This window comes from Protopterus annectens, chromosome 1.part0 (assembly GCF_019279795.1).
Source record: "Protopterus annectens isolate FY-2018-M chromosome 1.part0, PAN1.0, whole genome shotgun sequence".
In the NCBI taxonomy this organism is placed as follows: Eukaryota; Metazoa; Chordata; order Ceratodontiformes; family Protopteridae; genus Protopterus; species Protopterus annectens.
This window is the reverse complement of record NC_056725.1, coordinates 1279385114-1279406339: the sequence shown is the minus strand read 5'-3', so window position 1 is coordinate 1279406339 and position 21226 is coordinate 1279385114.

Genomic DNA, 21226 nt, shown 5'->3' with positions numbered 1-21226 from the left:
CATATTTCAAACTCGGAGGAGAGTTCAGTTTCTGATTCTGTCTGTGGGGGTACTTTTACTAGAATGTGCCACTGGTTTCACTTGGAGAACACTGAGGTTTCTCAGTCCCTCTGAAAATACTGAGATTTTACAGAAGGATTTTGCAGAAACTACACTCATTCCTCCTGTTCTTTCTGCTTTAGAGGATGCATGTGTCATTAACTGCAGTTTTTCTGATAGTCAGCTAACTGCCCCATAAAAGGATATGTTACAAGTTCCTCAGTCTTTTACATTTTTATACAACATTCAAAAACCTGGCCCAGCAGCTATAGCTTTAGTTGATCGAATTGCTGCTAAGCTCTTAGTTAATTCCAATCCTACCATTTCTGGTAAGGATGGGGAAATTATTGATAGGTATGGGGAAAAGTGTATACTTCTGCAACTTTGATTTTCAGAATTTTAAATTGTCTGGCTCATATGTTATAGATTGTTCTGACAAATTTTGAAAGTATGGGAATGTTTTATCTTCAGTTTCTTCTTGTGAGGCAAAATAATTTAGTTTCTTCTGCACAAGTTACTAATCACAGTGTGTGTATGACTCGGTTGGTACTTCCAGGATATGGCAACTCATACTGTATTGAGGAAATTTACATAGCTGCATTCTCAGAACCTCACACAGATAATGTTAAAAATGAGATTTTAAATTCTTCCTTGGATAGATATTTCATGTTTGTCCTTTCTGCTACAGAGGTGATCACAAAGTATGATGAAAGGGGCAAGCTGATCCAGGAAAACTCTAGCTCTCCTTTTATATCTCTTTATTCAGTTTTGGCAAAAAAAAAAAAAAAAAAAAAAAACAGAATAAACAGTCTCAACAAATACAGCTAAACAGACGTTTAAGAAGAAATGTCAGAAAGGTTCCAGGTCTAGAACCTATTAAAATCAAGGACAATCCAGCAAGTTTGAATGACTGTTCAAGAGACATCGTGACCCTCTCCCATACTGGCCTCTTTTTTCCTTCCAGAAAGTCTGAATCTGCATTTTCATCCTCCATATCAGACTGCCTTGTTTCCACCTATTCCTCATCACATACTGTCTTAAGGAGTGATGGAAGCTATTCTTCCTTCCCAGGTGGGGAATGTTTTTATTGAAAGATGTTCCTATTGCTAAAGAAAGAAAATGCTTAGAGACCAGTTCTGGATTTTTCTTTCTTAAACTTGCTTGTGATAGTGCCCAAATTCAAAATTATGTCTCTTCACAATCTGTCCCTGTTCTTCTCTTTCAAGTTGCTTGACAACACTAAACTACCTTTTGCTATGCTCACCATAACAAAACTATTCCAGGCAGGGTCAAGGCCTACTCTGTCAGGGCCTTTGCTTCATCTGTGGCTTTCTGGAAAAGGCTGGATTCCAGAAGTATTCTAAAAGCTTCTACTTGGTCCTCTGTACATACTTTTACAAAGGATTATAAACTTGATTCCTTCTCTAGGACCAGATCAAGCTTTGCTACCTTTGCCTCTCCTACCTCCCAAGTGTAATTAGCTAAGGTAATCTACCCATATAGCTAAGGCTACTAGAGCAATGATCGATATGATGAACATGGTATAGTTGTGTAAGTTAAATTCACCATAACAGTAGATGTTCACATAATCAGTGCTTCAGGCAGCCACTCCATCCCTCCACCCCCACTTGTTTTTTTTTTTTTTTTTTTTTGGTGTTTTTTTTTTTATGCCAGGGTGTGGATATTTTTTGTAATTCCCAGCATTGTCCTTTCAGGGCTCAGCCTCTTGCGCTCTACTGGCTGGAAAGCACTGAAGGGCTTTGTGCCCAAATCCAGCTTTTAGACGGCTCAGTTCAAGCAAGAAAGGTGCTCAAAGGCTTTGGAAACTAGTTGACTGTTACATCCTTGGCAGGATTTAACTCGTATAGCTAAGGCTACTGCAGCAGTGATCATTCGAACATTTACTGTCATGTTAAGTTTAACTACACACCTGTACTTTTCCCTGCCTTTCCCTATAAAATTACATCAGGGAGGTGAAGGCATTGACTGGAAAACAAAATCATGCTACCCTTGGCAGCCACCTTTCAGACAATTTTGGGATATAACAAATTAGAAAGTAATAACCACTTACTTTGATTCAGAGGTATTAGTAATGCAGAAAGTTCATGATGTGCTGAAAGCACATATATTTTTTTTCAGTTTTTAGGTGCTTTTCTACTTTAATGGAGTTCATTTTAAGGGCCATTAGAGGAAGTATTTTTCCATGGTGGAAGTGGTGGAGCCATGGAATCTGTCTGACTGGACGATGGTGATATTGAGTCTAGGGATACATTCAGAATAAGATGTGATAACTTTTGGGGTAGGTTTAAAAGCACTGGAGTAGCTCTGCAAAGATGCCTGCTAAATTTGAATTTTCAAACAATTAGTAAGACCTTTTGTCTGTTTTGATGGGTCCATCTCCAGGATATTTACTGTTTTTGTTAGGCAAGTAGTTATAACTGTTAGCATGTTACTGTTCAGTTTTGTATGTTATATAATTTTTCATAATAAGCTAAAATGAAACAAAAATATCAGTGATATCCACATTTCTAACTCATTTCCAACATCAAAACAAAAATGCACACTGACTCACTCTTTTCATTAAACTGCACACTGTCTCTCCTTCAGTTGCTTTCATCACAATTTCTAATCTGAAACCTATGTAGGTAGACAGTATTTTGGCATACAAGTTATTACTCTTTTGAGCGGTTACGCATTCAAAAGAACCTGGACAAAGAGCAAGGCTTGGACAATCTGGAATCAAAATGCACCAAATGAGCACCTTTACCAAACTTGCCTTTCTCTTAGAAAACAAACCAGAATAGCAACCCTTTCTGCTAAATCCACGTATTTAAGAGAGATACAAATGAGGGCTACCAGAACCTAAGCATTTTTGGAAGGAAAGAAAGAAAGAAAGCCCCTCGCAGGCCAAATTTCCATCCCCTCATCCACCCCCCCCCAAAAAAACAGCATAAGAAACCAGTCTTTAGATAACTAAAAAAGGTTTCCTTGTCCTTCGAACCACACTTCCTCAAATTGCAACTTATTACCAGTGTTGTGTCCTTAGTAGACTATGTGGAATCCTTCTACTTCTCTGAGATCTCTGTCAGAGAAATTAACAACTTACTAAAAACTTTAAATTCTCCTCTGCAAACATCAGTTCCCTACACCTATCTACAACATTTCACATAGTTCACCAGTGACAAGGCACACTGTCATTATTACACTTTCAAATGTGCATCCTCTCAAAACTCAGAATGAATGTTCAATCTCTTCCCACTAGCTAAAATCTTTGAAAAATGTATTTTCAAACAAATGCATAAACATGTCAGTAGCAAGGGCCTCCTCTCAGACAAGCAGCATGGTTTCAGAAATGCATTTAGTACCACTACAACCTTCTTTCAGCAACACATACACACACACACAATCTGCAATAATATCAACAATAGCCTTATTACAGATGGCATATTTGTTGATATGAGTGGAGGACTTATTTCTGGTATGAATACAATAAAATGGTTCCTAATCTGTCTTGAAGGTAAATCCTTTCCAGTAACCGTTTTTCATTAAATGATATGCTGAGTATTAGTGTCCATGTAGAATCTGTCTTATGGCCCCTCCTATTATCATTATTCATTAATGACCTTAAGAAAGACTTTCCTTTGGTTAATGTTACATTATATGCTGGCAATATACTACTGCTAGCATCGCACCAGTCTCCCTCTAACCTGTAAAAACTCCAACACTCCTTTTCTAACCTCTGTACATACATAGACAGTGTTTACATTAACAATAAAAAGACCAATTTGATGCTGTTTGATACCTGTCACAAACTACCACAACTGTCTTGCATAAAAATAATCATTAACCATAACAATAGCATTCCTGGTGTGTCGAACTATAGATACTTAAGTGATTACTCTTGACCCCTGTCTCAACTTACAACATATATACTGACAGTATAGTTAATAATATCCTATCACAACTAAAATTGTGCTGTAGAATGTCATACCTTCTCTCTCTTGCTGTTCACATTTCACTTTGTAAAAATGTACTTATTCCAAAACTGAAGTAATGGTTATCATTATTAGTCTTTCATTCTGCATACAACATACACAGGCCAGGTTCCAGACTGCAGAAAACAAAATTTGCAGATTCATATTGCTTGCAGACCCTTATACCTACCACTGCAATCTTAAAAATCTCAACTGGCTAGCCGTCACAGAAAGGTCAACCTATCTCTCAGGTATGCTGATATATAAAACTCGAAAAGAGGGCTACTGCTTTCCATTGAAGAGAAAACTCCTACTCAGACAACAGTCATACTCCCTAGGAAATAGTCAAAAACATGTTATCTCTTTCAAAATGGTTGTAAGGGAACATGCTCTTTCTAAATTAGAGCCTGTTATATAAAACAATCTCCCTCAAGAGATAAACGGCCAGGATTCTCTTCAAATGTTTAAATCATCCCTTACAGAACATCTTCACAGTGAAATAGCATTTAAGGTCTACATTGTTAGCAGCAAGCTGCATAGACCAATCTAACCCCTTCCAGAAATGTAAGCTATACTTTTAACAAATGTGGGCTCTTAATTCATTCATTGCATCTCTGGGCCTTACAGTTAACTTAGCTTACTCTTCACAACTATATATTTATGTGATTTCTGCTCATTTGCTCTTGTGTTAGTATGATTATATCAACTATGTTAAGATGGTTTTGAGTAATAGATGTTATGTATTTTCCTTTCCTTGCTATTATGTCAGTGCCATTACCTCAACTGTATCAAGAAGCTTTGATCAATAGATGTTATGTCAAAATGTACAATTTAAACACATGTATAACTATTTAAGTATTAGTGCCAATTTGAAATATATGTCCTGTTGCCTTATGGGCCCACGTCATGGTGGAAAAAGGTCTTTGGACCATCTCACTCACCAAGTTAACAAGCAACAAATAAATAAGCAAATGGTTCTTTTTTCTGTTAAACATTTGAGTCTTAGAAGTCTCCATGCCTTTGCACTTGGCTGTTCTAAGCTCTTAGCAGCAGCATAACTCCTGGCAGAGCAATTATATTCACAATCTGCATCTGGTCCTTTGGGAGTCATTTCATGTACAAATCTAGAAGATAGACTTCCTTCATGAAACAGCCTTCCAAACCAAAAATAGGATGTACAGTACTTCTTAGAAACAAGAGAACCAGGTAACCATAGTACATTACCTAGACAAGCATTTTGTCCCACCATTTCTTATAAGATCCATTGGTAACCCTAAATATAAAAAAGGGGTAAAATGCCTATTAAATTATGTTTAACCTTACTGACTTTAACCCAACAGTGAGGTTATGCTGATGACCTTAGCCCATATATTCTTATATTATCAACTATTCTTAGTTTCCTGTTTTGAATCAGGTGCCCTGTGTGGGGAAGTATAAAAATGATAGTTTGTTTATGTCATCTGCCTGAAAATCTGTCCACAATTCATCCAGTGAAGTAATTTTGATGAAAAGTGATACTTAATCCAAATAAGCAAGGGGTATATCTCAGACTGGGGTCAGCCCTTCTAAACCCATTACTTCTGCACCTTGCATAAGGTCTTGTCCTGTAAGTCATTAACATGTTGGTCACCTCTCCATTACTTTAGGAGCTTCAGTTGGCCAGAACTAGGGAATACCCTACAGTGGGTGCCTCTTGACATTAGTTTGATTTGATTTTCTTCGTCAACTTACCCAAATGTTTAAGTATGCTGTGAAATGAGGACCCCTTCCTTATCAGTTTCATGTCTCCAGTGTTAGCATAGGTGATCACTCAAGGGTAAATCCCTGACTCTTTCAACACATCCCTTTCCAGTTCCCACCAGAGAGAACCTGTACTTCCCTCTACAGGAATTGATAGTATCTGAGCCAGGACTGTCACTATCACTGATACTGTCTGTATCAGTAAACTATGTTCTCTGTAGAATACTCTGCCAGACATTTTGAGGGAGCAAATGACTGTAACTTAGCAAATGAATGTTTTGTGCTAGGATATAGGATATGAACTTCCTATACATAGTAAGAGCTTACTAATTAATTGCAATTGGCTGCCAAAAAAGCAATGGCTAGAAAATGGAAGTTAAAATCGAAATGAAATGTAAACGAAGTACATAATATTGTAAAAAGGTTGGATCTTTAGAAAGTGTAAGGAGCAAATTACATACGAATAAATGGAATTTGTGGGAATAATGCATGCAGGACAATGTTCAAAATGAGGAATGTGGTTTATGAAAAGCCAGGAATTGTGCAATTTATGTAATCAATCAGTAGTATAAATACCACCTCAGGTCCCCCATGAAAACAGGCCACTAGCCTAGTGGGACTAACCTGGTCAATAAAGGATAAATTAATAAAATGTTGAAGTGAATAATTGTTAAAAAGAAAGAAATCATGTATGTAGTATATAATATATGAATACGATAAATGGTTTTCTTTTCTTTTCTTTTAATGTCTATGTGCCTGTGTCTTAAGTGATCATTCAGTAAAGGTATTTAAAAATATTCTTTATTAGATCACTGTTGCAGTAGTCTAAGCTATATGGGTCATATCTTGACAAGAACTGGAAAATTGACCAGCTTCCACTGGACAACCGGCAAGCTTCCAAAGGTTGCCCACTGAACAGCTTAAGGAGAGCAATATAAAGTCAGTGTTTCGGGTGCCAAACCTTCAAAATTTCTTGCCATTGAAGTATGCTCTTCCCTGTGGGCTTCAAGTAGCTGGCTAGTGTTTGTTGAAGACTGGGCAGGTGAGTACCCTGTTGTAGACTTTCTTTCATTTAATCAGTTTTTATGAGGGAAATGTTTATCTTTTCTGTCAAAATATGTGCTTAGGGGAATGGACTAGTGTTTTTGGTGGTTGTCACTATAACATTTTACTTCAAAAGTAAAATTTTTAGTCAGGAGGCAAGACCAGCTTACCAAGGCAAAGCTACCCGCTTATCAGACACATTTTTTTTTTTGGTAAGAGACATGGACCTGGGTCCCAGCTCCTTGGTTATTCCCTCCCTGATCTGCCAGAAGAGAAAGGTTGTCCAAGAGGCTTCAGTCTTGATCCTGGCTTCCTCTTCACCTTGGCTGCTGATGATTGACTCTGGTTCTTCGGCCCACTCATCAGTTTTTCCCGGTCCCTCTAGTGTTGCTCCTCGAGAATCCTGTAAGGACCAAGAGGTAGGCATGTCATCTGCAGCTGTTCAGCTATACTCTTCAAGCAGGGGAAAGCCACACTGGTAATTATTTGAGGAGAAGGGATTGTTCCTTTACAAAGCTGCTCTTGGGAGCTTGATTCCCAGAGAAAGGACCAGTCTTAAACTTTATATATTTCTGGGGATTTGTCTCAGGACAAGAAATCATAAAGTTTGACATTGTTTTTTCACCTTTATCATTTAGGGCAAACAAGAAGAATTGGTTGGAATTTGCTGAAGGATTATTTAAAACCTTTTAGAGTTTACATTCTGAGTCTTCACTTCATTTTAAAAGGAAAAAATATTCCCCTCATATTCCCTCACTTACATTTTGATTCTGCTCAATGCAGACACCTCTTCAGGTGGAGAGTTTGAAGAAATACCTTCCTCACAGTCAGATTCCCCATTCTATGGAGTGGGAACTTGAGAAACAAATTCTTAAGACCATGTCTAAGAGTTGTCTTTTTTTCTGATACTGTTGCTAGAATAAAATGGTTATTTTATTGGGAACTGAAAGAGTTCCAGCAAATATATTATGCTTTGCCACAGGTCTAGTTCTATCAGTGGCAGTCAGCCTGCTGCTGTTCCTCCTGTTTTGCCTGGCTTTGAGGATGCCTTCCTTGCAGTCATCAGTTACCTGTCAGTTAGACATCCCAACCCCTCACTGAAAAGCAGTAAGGTTCTTCAGACTCACAAATTTCTTTATTTCCTTTTTCAAACCTTAACTCAAATCCTACAATGATTTTTGTGACAAAACTATCTGCTGCCAAGGCCATATGACAGCTAATCCTACTATCTGATGTTGTCATTTTCATTTGTTCCTAAACTAATGAGTTTGGATCCGATCCTCAGATCTGACTCGACAGCTCTTCCTTTTACCCATAATGCCCCTCATTACTGCTTTACCTCAGATCTCATTTGCCGCTCTAGCGATCGGTCGGGATTTCATGCTGTTGAGTTTCTAGATAGTTGTTAGAGAATTGTAAGTAATTTAAAATTTTTTCTTGCTAATTTCTTGGTGAAATATTCCTTCTTCTTCCTCTCTTTATCCTTTTTAGTGGGTTAGTGTTAACCTAGACCTTTTTTTTTCTTATTTCCACTACTTAGTGTAGCTCCGTTTACTATTGCTGGTATTCTGTCTCTTTCCTTACCTCTTCTGAGGTAACTTTGTTTACCATTGTTGGTATTTTCCAAAAAAAAAAAAAAAACTCTCTCTTTTTTACTATTGCTAGTGAACCTACTGGTTTTAAGAAATGCACTTCCTGTGGGCATTTGATACCTAATTTTAATACCCACAGGGAGTGTGTGCATTGTTTAGGACCAGCTTATCAACAAGTTTCACGTGAAATCTGCGAGGGTTTTAACTCCAGGGCTGTTAGTGATAGGTTGAACAAGCTTTTCATTAAAGGGATGTTGCCTGCATCTTTGGCAAATGGAAACAGCAGGTTAACATTTCTTTTGCTTCCTCTGAAGTGAATAGCAGTGCAGGGGAGTCAGAGAATGAAGCAGCAGCTTTTCCCTCTTAACCACAACAACAGCAGCCAAATTACTGGCAGGATAACTTTCGGAATTACAAGAAACAAGGCGAGGGCACCAGAAATCAGAAACGCGAACGCTTCCAGACTAATAAGGAGGGACATTTTAATAAATACAACAGTAAGAAAACAAGATATTGACTATGAAAATGTATGTAATGTGATTAGATTAACCAATGTGACTGAATGTGAAAATATGGTTCTTAATATGTCTGGTGTTCCTTTAACTGTTACTTAATTTTCAGTGTTACAATGTGAGTTGAAGTTTACTCCTACTTTTTTACCACGTCTGCATGTATGTAAAACTGAATTATTTAAACTGTTTAAAAAACTGCATTTATTAGAATATTTTGAGAATAGAAATGTTGCTTCTGAGTGTGCTACAGTTTTTGAATCAGAGGGGGAAGATGGGGAGTGTAATTTATACTTCTCTTGTAATTCGTCATTGGATTCTGAGGATGGCATTAATGCTTACTGTCTTTTAGATACGTCTAAGGTTCCCTATATATGTAATTTCATTCCCCCTTTTTCAAATGCTGTCATTCAACAATTTTCCTCTATGGCTAACTATGCTGTAGAAGCTAGTTTAAACATTTTTTTAGTAAAGAACAGGCTAAAATTTGTTATAACTTAAGCAAAGCAGAATGGAGGGCATTACAACATTTGAGTCTAAGGAAGGATATTGTCATTAAACCTTCCGATAAAGGTAAAAAAATTGTTGTTTTGCACTATTTGTAGTACTTGAAAATGTGTATGGACCACTTTTCAGATAGTAGTGTTTAATGGGTAGTAGGAGAAAAGGAGTACTATGCAGCCATGGAAAGTTTTAAAGAGTTGTTACATAAAGGCTTTAGACTTGGCTATCTTACTAAACAAGATGTGGAGGTTAGGTTTAAAGTAGAGGGTGGCTGTTTAGCAAAATTCTACTGCCTACCTAAGATCCACAAAAATATCGCCCCACCCCAGGAAGACCCATTGTGGCAGCTGATAATTATTTTTTGCAGAATGTAGGTTTATTGCTCCATTCATATCTGTTAAAATATGTGGTTAAGTTGGATTCATATGTAAAAGACTCTTCATTTTTTAAAAAAAATATTGAATCAGTTATTTGTGAGGAAAGTTTTTTTTCTGGATTGTTATTGATGTTAAGAGTCTTTACACTAGTATTACACATAAGATCATGTTAGAAGCCCTTAGACTTTTCTTGGGCACCAGCCCAGTTAGTACTTACGTTATAGAGCTGTTATATTTCAGTTTAACTCATAATTTTTTTGAGTTTAATGATTGCATATATCAACAGATACAAGGAACAGCCATTGCAACCATGTATGCTAATTTAGTTATGGGTTTGTTTGAAACTGATTTTTTGTACAAATTAGAATTTTTTAGGGAGTATGTTGTTGTAGATAATAGATTTATAGAGGACCTGATCTTTTTATGTAGGGGTGGTGAAACTTTAGTTGCATCTTTTGTGGAATCTCTCCAAACTAACCGTTTTGGTTTGCAATTTGACGGTTTGCAAAAAGGTAATTCTGTTGACTTTTTGGATTTAGAGTTAAGTATTAATGGTAGTACTATTGATACTAAGATACACAGGAAATTTAATGATGGAGTCCATTTTCTGGACAGTAGGAGGTGTCATCCTCCACATACCCTTAATGCTTTACAATATAATGAATTATTAAGGGTAAATAGGTTATGCAGTAATATTAAGGTCCTTTAAGATGAGATCAAACAGTCATGCATAACCTTTAAACAAAGGGGCTATGGAGATGAGTTAGTTATTACTTCTTTAAATAAATTAATACATTTGGATAAGGATATTGATATTCCCACTGGTGCAGTACAATCAGAAGGTAGGAATATAATGATAAATAATAGTAATAATAACACGTCCAGGGGAAAATAATAATAATAATAAAAAATATATTTTGTTACTTCTTACAGTATTTATAGTAATGAGTTAGCTACCCATTTATGTCAAGCAAAGTTCTTCATTAGCACTCTTCAAGAAAAATCTTGATGAGTGGATGGGAAATAGGAAATACACCCTGGGGATCACTTCTGTGTCTCTGCTCGACAGTGGCACAGGAAAATAACTTTCTTGGGTGGCATAAGCCAGGGAACCTTGTTGGCTAGGCTTACGTAGACCCTTGGGCCGATAGCCTAGTATCTACCTATGAATAGTATTAAATATTATTGGCCCTTTCTCCTGAGAGGAATGGGGTTAAAATCTGCCTAAACTTGTTTCTGCCTCTTATAAAAGAGGCAGAAACATTAAGGACATGGTAGTCCATAATTTATTTTCTCTCCCTAGTGAAACCCCAACAAGTCCCTTGGTTAGTCTAGGTACATTTCCATGTGGTAAGTGTTCAGTTTGTCATCATGTGGTTAGAGCATTTAATAAAATAAATAAGATTAAATTTAAGCCTACAGCTATTTACTCTTGTACTACGAAGGGAGTAATATATTGTTTATCTTGCCCCTGTGGTCTTTTTTATATAGGGGAAACTAAAATAGGGTTTATAGTCACATAAGAGACATAAAAAATAAAAATATGGATAGCCCAGTGGCTTCACATTTTCACAAAGTCCATGCAGGGTTATATAACGATCTAAAGAATTGTATTTTAGAACACGTTTCTGCTAATAATGTTGTTTTGTTAAAAAATAAACTGTTAATATAAAGAAACAGTTTTTATACTAAAGTTTGGCATGTTGTTGCCTCAAGGCTTGAATAAAGAAGTTGAGTGGAAGGATCTTTTATAGTAAAGTGTTAATTATTTTATTGCTTTAATTGTTTTATGTTTTAATTGATGATGGGTGGTACGCTTTGCTATTTAATCTTTTTTCAGTGGTGCTGCGGTATCGTTGCCGCCTCACAGCAAGGCGTTGTCCCGTTCGATTCTCAGCTAGAGCGTCTTCTGTGTGGAGGCATGCGTGAATGGGCATGCCTTCATTGAAGGTTGTGCGTCAGGGCTGGTAACTCGGCACGTAAAAATCCACTACCAAACATTAGCGGACCGGAGTTCCGCTGTGGCGACCCGTAACCTGGATAAGCCTAAAGACACAACATTAACTTTGAGAAAGGCTTGTTTTATTATTAAATATTTTTCTGGTGAGAGATTCCGCAGTTTGTGATGTTCTTCGTTCCCCATTGCTGCAGTCCTTACTATTGGGTATAGTCCGCGTCCAGTCGGCCCGAATACCAGAGTATAAGGCTGACGTCGGTCAGGGCGCATTAGACTGACGTCAGTACGTCAGGGTACTAATGCGCATGACCGACGTCATATCCTCAGTCTTTTTTGCCGCATGGTCCGATGCAGAAGCATTTTTGCGAGTGCAGGTTGGCGTTCTGAAATATTTCCGAAACCGGAGTTTCAGACCGAAACAGAGTTGGCTAAGTACCCCGTTGGGGAACATTTTGGTTTTTTCTTGCCTCAGTATTTAACCGGATGTCAGAAAAAGTGAATAACTGTATTTCTTGTGGGAAACAGATACCTCATAGGGATTACCATACCTTGTGTATTCCTTGTTTAGGGCCTGAGCACGACGTTGTTGGTTGCCGCTCTTGTGCTAGGTTTAACAAACGCACTATTAAGAGGAGGTTAGACTGTGCCAGGTTAGTGTTTGGGAAGCGTTGCAATTATAAAATGCCGTCGGATGCTCCGACGCCCGCTTCGTCCAAGAAGCGCAAGGACAAAACAGCGAAGCCTAGGGTTGATGAACCGGCAGTCCCGGACGTCGGTTCTTTAGAAGGCTCAGGGGAGCCAGAGGTTTTGCCAGGTGTTTCCATGGAGTCTCAGGCAGAAACTTTACTGTTACAGGATGTGCCTTCTCAGGAGCTAGGCCAGGCTGAGGGGGCTTCTCAGGTAACTGTTCTTCCCTCTCTTCCCAAGGTGGTTAGAGCCTCTCCTTCTGTTGCCAAAACTTCTTTGAGAGGTAGGCCTACTTTAGCTTCAGTGGGGGCTTCTCCTAGCATTTCGGGTTCTGTACCTAAGAAACATATGCTTAAAATGGCAGAAGATTTGATTACTATGATTAGAGGTTCTATGCCCCGCCTGATAAGAGGCCTAGGGTGGAACCGGAGTTTGATAGTTTTGAACAGTGTTCAGAGGCTTCAGAGTCTTCGGAAGACTTGCAGGAGTATCCTACTTATTCTGATTCTGATGTGGATGATTCCACTCCTACAGCTTCTCCTCCTGAGGATTTCTCATTTTCAGAGACTCTGCATTCCATGAGGGAGCACTTTAAATGGGAAGGCCAGGATTACTCTGATTCCAGGAAAAGGCTTAGGGAATTCTTGTTTCTACCCCAGCATAGGCCCTTAGCTATTCCTCCTGTGTTGAATGTGGTGGAAGATGTTTTTGCAGAGGCTTCCCTGAACCCTGACTCTTTGCCTCCTGCTCCTGTTAAGCCTGATAGGTATTATAGGGTGCCCAAGCTCATAAGTATTTGTTTAAGAGTCCTAGGGCGGACCCAGAAACTATTTCTCAAGGGCCTAAAGGTGTTAAGGCTTCTGTGGTTAAAAATCCTGTTCCCACTGATAAAGAGGCAAGGGCTTTGGATAGGTGGGGAAAGAAAGTGTATACTTCTTCCACTCTAGCCATGAGAGCGTTGAATTGTCAGTTTCACATGCTAAAATATCAGAATTATCTCCTTTCACAATTAAGATCTAAGGTGGATGCTTTGGCGGAAGGTATTGAGTGTAAAGAGTTGCTGGATTTGGTTCATGTGTCTGAACAAGTGGGTAAGCATTCATTGCAATGTGGTTTTGATGCTGTACAGGCCTCCTCGAGGGTGGCTGCTACTAGTTCTGTTCTTCGCAGGCATGCCTGGTTGAAGGATCAGAATTTAGCTGAGCATGTTAAGACAAGGATTTTGGATGCTCCTTTACAGTCTGATGTGTTGTTTGGATCGCCTGTGGAAGCAGTTTTAAAGAAAATGGAGGACAAAGCTAAGTCTATGCAAACTGTTAAAGATTTTTGCAGGTGCAGCCACCGAAGTTTAGTAGCAATTGCCCTGCTAAGCCCTCGACATATCCTCCTTATCATTCCCAGTCTAGGCCTACGTCTAGGCGTGGTAGGGGCAGGGCTCAAGGTTCTTTTAGGCCTAGAACAGGAGTTCACCTGCTCAGACTTCTGGTGAGGGCAGGGGTCAGTCCTTTCGTAAACAGACCCAATGACCTGTCTTTTCAGCTGCCAGTAGATTCTCGTCTGGCAGCTCCTTTGGGAGGAAGACTGTCTCTTTTCAAAGAAAATTGGGATTTAATTACTCAAGACAAATGGGTGTTGGATATCATTCACCACGGTTACAGATTTTATTTCCATACAATGCCCCCTTTCAAAGGCATGCCAGACATTCCTCCTCCACAAAGAAAGGAGGCTCACAAGCAAGTTTCTCAGTTACTCCAGATGGGGGCCATTCAGCCAGTCCCTGTATCAGAAAGGGGCCTAGGATTTTATTCTCGTCTGTTCCTAGTACCAAAGAAGGGGAACACGTGGAGACCAATTTTGGATTTATCTCTCCTCAACACTTTTCTGGACATTCCCAAGTTCAAGATGTTGACGTTACAACAGCTTTTACCTCTGCTGGGCAAAGATCACTGGATGGTAACTTTAGATCTCAAGGAAGCTTACCTTCATGTGCCTATAAGGCTAAGTTGCAGGAAGTATCTGCGGTTTCGAGCTGGAGATTCTCATTATCAGTTCTCTGCATTGCCCTTTGGCTTATCTACTGCCCAGAGTATTCACAAAGGTTCTGGCTCCAGTGATAGCTTACTTCAGGCTTCAAGGAATTCAAATCTATCCTTACTTGGACGACTGCCTGATTCTGGCTCAAGAAAAGGAAGACCTTCTACAGCATCTGGAATATGTTATAGCAGTGCTAAGATGCCTAGGGTATTCTGTGAACGAAATAAAGTCCAGTCTAGTACCCTCTCAAGACATGTGCTTTCTGGGTGTGAGACTGAATACAGCAGCCCAGATGGCCTTTTTAACCCCGGACAAACAAAAGAGTCTGTCACTTTACTTCCATCAACTATCTCATCAGTCCGTGCTGACTGCAAGGACAGTCCTTCAAGCATTAGGGTTCATGGCATCTTGTATTCTGGTGCTTCCCAATGCCAAACTGCATATGAGGAAGTTACAATGGTATCTCAAAAATGTATGGACACAGCACTGCCAGGATTTGGACACTGTCATTCAAATAATACCTTGCCTTCAAAAAGAATTTTTGTGGTGGGCTCAGGAATGTCACCTAAACAAGGGACTCTCTGTGACCCGGCCAGAGGCGAGTCAGATTTTAACGACAGATGCCTCGGACTTTGCTCGGGAGCTCATCTAAATGGAAAGTGGATACAAGACAAGTGGCCTGCCAGACTACAGCATCTACATATCAACATGAAGGAGATGTTAGCAGTCCAGTTTGCATTAATGGCTTTCAAGGAGTTACTTCTTCCAGGGCAGGTGTTGATTCTAACAGACAACACAACTGTCATGTGGTACATCAACAAGCAAGGGGAACACATTCTTATCCTCTATGCAGGCAAGCAATGATTTTATGGGAGACTGCGCTAAGCTTGCAACTAACTCTTCAGGCAAGGTTTCTGCCAGGAGCACAGAACTCCTTAGCAGATGTGTTAAGCAGACAAATCATGGATCCCCACGAGTGGAAACTGGATCTTCATGTATTTCAAAAATTGACAGTGTCATGGGGAACTCCAGACATAGATCTGTTCGCTTCTCCACTAAACCACCAGCTGCCACAGTATTGCACAAAGGGGTTTCATCACACAGCTTGGAAAGTGGATGCTCTGTCTTTCAGTTGGAAAAACCTTCATGTGTATGCCTTTCCTCCTCTGCCTCTTCTTCCAAAGGTACTATTAAAGGTCAGACAAGACAGGCCAAGGATGATTTTGATAGCTCCAGATTGGCCTCGGCAACACTGGTACCCACTACTACGGAGTCTGGTAAGGAAGCCTCCATGGCCTTTACCTCTGATTCCTCATCTGTTATCTCAGAAGGATGGTCATCTGCTCAATGTCAAGCTTCACTCTCTTCATCTAACAGCCTGGCATATTCTGTGTTGAAACACAGCAGGTCTCAACTTCCTCAACAAGTTTTAAATGTGATTATGGAAGCTAGAAGACCTAGTACAAGGAAAGTGTACGCAGAAAAATGGAAGAGATTTTTATTTTGGAGTACAGCAAAGAATTTGCAGGTTTCTGAGCCTAATTTGAGTGTGGCTCTTCAATATCTTACTGAATTATTGGACAAAGGTTTGTCCTTCTCTTCCATTAAGATTCATGCTGCAGCAATTTCAGCTCACTATGATTGTGACCCACCATTGTTTTCGCATCCTTTGTTCAAGCAGTTTCTTAGAGGGGCAAAGAATATAAGACCCCCACGTAGAGCTCCTACTCCTGCTTGGGATCTCAATTTTGTGTTGGAAAAACTTACTCTACAACCTTTTGAGCCTGCGGCTACTGCTGAATTGAAATACTTGTCATGGAAGACTGCTTTTCTGTTGGCTATTACTTCTGCAAGAAGGGTGTCTGAGTTGCAGGCCCTTATGGCAGTAGAGCCATTTTTGATTTTCCATAAGGATAGGGTATCATTACGTACTAATCCTTCCTTTATGCCTAAGGTGGTTTCTAGTGTGGCTTTAAACCAAACTATTCATTTGCCTACTTTTTATGCAGACCCCCAAAATAAAGGGGAAAAGATTTTGCACACTTTAGATGTACACAGGCAATTGCGTTATTATTTAAGCAGGACTAAGGATTTCAGGCAGTCTCAGCAGTTGTTTGTTTCTTTTGCTTTGAGTTCACAGGGCAAGCCTGTGTCAAAACAAACTATTTCTAGGTGGATTGGCTTTTGCATTGCATTTTGTTATTCCCATCATGGCAAGGAGATTCCAGCTGGGATTAGGCCTCATTCCACTAGGGCTACTGCCACTTCAACAGCATTTCTAAGGGGGGTGGCAACTAAGGATATTTTGGAAGCAGCTACTTGGAGTTCAGTGCATACTTTCTCTAAGCATTATCACCTTCCTATCTACTCTAAGTCTAGGGCTGGTTTTGCCACAGCTGTTTTGCAAGGCTTGTTGTCAGCTCCTGCTTCTTTATGATTTGCCAGCCTCCCTTTCCTCTGCTTTGGGATTCTACCCAATAGTAAGGACTGCAGCAATGGGGATCGAAGAACATAGTACAGTTTTGTACCTACCATTAATGTAGATGTTCGAGGATCCCCATTGCTGCAGTCCAATTTACCCTCCCTCCTTCCCTCTGTGTTTAGGGGTGGTTGTGTAGGTGAGGTTACATGCTTATATTTTTGTATATATTCTTGTATATATTGTACATATTTTTGGTGCAGGTATTTTGGGCCTTGTCTTTTTAGGGTCTTCTGACATCTGGGGCAAGAAAAGACTGAGGATATGACGTCGGTCATGCGCATTAGTACCCTGACGTACTGACGTCAGTCTAATGCGCCCTGACCGACGTCAGCCTTATACTCTGGTATTCGGGCCGACTGGACGCGGACTATACCCAATAGTAAGGACTGCAGCAATGGGGATCCTCGAACATCTACATTTATGGTAGGTACAAAACTGTACTTTCTTCACTAGCCATAGTCTTGTCTGCTTATATCTTCCTCTGTTGATGTTCTTCATGTTTCACTGTTGCAGTCATCACATTTGGGTTATCCCTGCCAGGGTAGCCCTCGGCCAGCCCAAATACCAGAGACTTAGTATTTCTGTGTCAGCTGCTGTCGCTTGAGGACAGACGTCAGGTTGTCAGTAGTATAAAGTAAGGCAGCTGATGCCATTACGTCAGTCTTTCTTGCTGTGGAGCCCGAAGCAGAAGCAGTTCGCATGAGTGCCGGTCGGCCGCTACCTGAGTTTAGTCTACCAAGTTGAAGTTTTCTAAAGCTAAGTACCCCATTGGGGATCCTTTTTTCTTGCAAACTGCATCCATTTCTGCTACAAACAGCACAGAAAGCCTCCCCCCAAGGGGGTCATGACACACTCCATCAGAGCAGTCACCACCTCTGCAGCTTTCCTCAGAGGAGTCCCCACCAGGGACATCTTGGAGGCTGCCACCTGGACATCTGTTCACACTTTTACCAAGCATTACCACCTGCCTCTCTTTTCCAAATCCAGGGCAGGGTTTGCCTCTGCAGTCTTGCAGGGCATCCTACCCAGCCCCTAGTTTCCTTGACTGCCTCCACCCATTTCCTCAGCTTTGGGAATCTACCCAAATGCGATGACTGCAGCAGTGAAACATGAAGAACATAGTACAGTTGTGTACACTTACCATAAATGTAGATGTACGAGTGTATCCACTGTTGCAGTCCTGGTTTCCCTCCCTCCACCCCCCCTTTATTCTCTTTCTCCTTTCTTTACCATTCTTCCTCGTTGTTCTCCTTTCTTTACAAGGGACATATTGGTATTTATTTTCCACTGGTGAGGTTCTTCCACCAGAACCTGGCCTCCTACTTTGGGGGCACCTGATAGGTTAAGGCAAGAAAAACTGATGTAATGGCGTCGGCTGCCTTACTTTATACTACTGACGACCTGACGTCAGTCCTCAAGTGACAGCAACTGACACAGAAATACTAAGTCTCTGGCATTCAGGCTGGCCGAGGGCTACCCTGGTAGGGATAACCGAAATGTAATGACTGCAACAGTGAATACATTAGAACATCTACATTTATGGTAAGTGTACACAACTGTACTTTCCTTCTGTGTCAGGTGCTCAGACCCCCTTGAGAAGTCAGGAGACCAGGGAATCGAGAAAGGGCTCCACTGTACATTCTCCTCCATTGGCTCCAAGTTCTGAGCTGCCATCTAAAGTTAAAAAGGCCATGGATCCGGCTCCCTTGGATTCTTCTGTCCCTAAACCTAAAAAGGCTCTGGATCCAGTGTTGTAGGAGGAAATGAAAGTGTATTCTTCGTGACTGGCCACCCTACAGTCAATATTTAATGTATCCATGAGGCTAATCTTTCATGCAGCTGAGGGTTCCTCACGGGCTTCGAGTACATGTATAGTCATAAGGAGGCATACCTGGATACACTTGTGCGACTCTGAGGAGCCCTTTAAGGCATCATTCATCAGTGCTGCCTGTGATGGATCTTTTCTGTTTGGCGTACTGTTAAAGAGATGCTGTCCCATAGTGCACAGGATGGAAGGACTCTATCTGCCGTAGGAATTCATTTTTCTACACCACAGAGATCCATCTCCCGAAATCAATGTGGTAGTAGGAAAATGTGGTTTTGGAAATCTCAAGGCTTTTCCAAGATTCACTTGGAGAATTTTCCCCCAGAGGCAGAGGGGGACGTAATTATAATAATGGAAGATGCCCCCACATGGCAGAGAGGAAGCACAAAATCAAGGGTCTTGAGATTCTTTCTCGGACAGAAACTTTCAGTGTTCCTGAAAGGTTGCTGGACTGTTCTTCTCTGGAGACTTTCAGAAAATGCTTGTCTTTGCACCCAGAAGCCTGGGCAGCCATCACAAAAGACACATAGGTGCAAATAATCATATTCAGAGGATATTTTATTCCCATTTCACAGAATCCTCCAACCATAAGAAAGAGTCTCCCAGATGATTCACCCAGTCAGTGGGAGCAAGCAGCTCTGGAAATTCAAAAGCTGCTAGACAAAAGAGTCCTCCAAGAGGTTCCACCCGACCAAAGAGGATCCAGTTTTTACTCCAGGTTCTTTTTAGTGCCAAAGAAGACAGAGGACCCGAGGCCCAGCCTAGATCTAAGTCTTCTAAACAAGTTTATAAAGAACTCCAAATTACAGATGGTCACGGTCCAGTCCATTCTCCCATTACTCTAGAAAGTCTACTGGATGTTCTCTGTAGATATGAAGGATGCTTACTATCACATCAGAATGAACAGGCAATCCCTTGGCTTTCGGCTGAGAGCCAGTCATTACTAGTTCAGAGCTTTGCTCTTTGGTATCACCACAGCCCCCAGGGTGTTCAGCAAATGAGTAGCAGTTATTGCAGCTCATCTAAGACTGCATGTATTCAGGGTGTTTCCTTATTTAGATGACCTGCTTCTCACCACATCAACCAGGCATCTATTGATAACAGCCAGAGACTATCTTCTTCAGGTGACTCACTCTCTAGGCATCACTGTAAATCTTGCAAAGTCTAAACGTCAAAACAGTGCAAGTCTTGGGAGTTTATAGGGGCTCACCTAGACACAAAGAATGTTCAGGCATCCTTACCACAGATCAGAATTCTTTCTCTATGGTTACATGTCATTCAGGTTCTGTCTTACCCTCTTCACCCAGCCAGATTGATTTTAAGGGCTCTTGGATCGATGGCCGCAGCAATTACTTTGATTCCAACAGCTCATGTTCACATGAGAATCCTTCTGTGGACTCTACAAGTGCAATGGTCCATTTTGTACCAACCTTTATGTTTTCCAGTAAAACTATCCAGGATTTGCAAGGACTCGTTAGAGTGGTGGATCCAATCGACAAGATTTGCCAAGGTCATCCCTTTATCCTTCCTCTCCCCATAGCCACATTGATCACGGGTGCCTCCCAGTTTAGGAGGATGGGCATTACTTGGGACGGACTGTTCAAGTCACGTGGACCCCAGTAGAAACCAAATTGCATATAAATGCCCTGGAGATGAGAGCGGTCCTATTAGTGTTGCAGGCCTTAGAGAACTCTCTCTCTCTCTGGGGACAATTGCTATTCAGACTGATAATATGTCAGTAGTTTGGTACATCAACAAACAGGGGGAACCAGATCTTACCCACTTGCTGAGAAGCAGTGAGAGTTTGGCAGTGGGTAATCTCATCCAGTCACTTTTCTTGTAGTGACACACATTCTGGAAAAATCAAATGTTCTATCAGACAGGCACAACAGAACTATTCTGATGCCTTATGAGTGGTCTCTCAATCAGTCAGTGACCAACATGATCTTCCAAAAGTGGTGTCAGCCATGCTGTGATCTATTTGCTTCTCCCCTCAACAAGAAGTGCAGCAGGTTCTTTGCCCTAATTCCCCCTCAGGGACAGTCATCAAGAGATGCTCTAATCCAAATTTGGCCCTCCGGTCTTCTTCATGCTTATCCTCTCCTACCCCTAATTCCCAAGTTTCTTCAGAAAGTTGTCCAGTTGAAGAGCAAAGTAATCCTCATTGCTCCCTTTTGGCCTTGGCAAATTTGGTTTCCCTTCCTGTGGTCTCATCTAATATGTCCTCTTTGGATACTAGATTCAAGTCCAGATTTCCTCTCACACCCATCAAGCATGATTCACCCTTTATATTCCAGGCTTCAAACTGACCGCATGGTTTCTCCAGTTCCAATGATGGCTCAACATTCCAGGCTTTCCTCTCCTGGTCAAAGAATCTTGTTTCCATCTCAGAAACCCTTTACGAGAAAGATGTATAAAAGTAAATGGAAGAGATTTTCCATATGGGCCCAGTAGAGAAATTT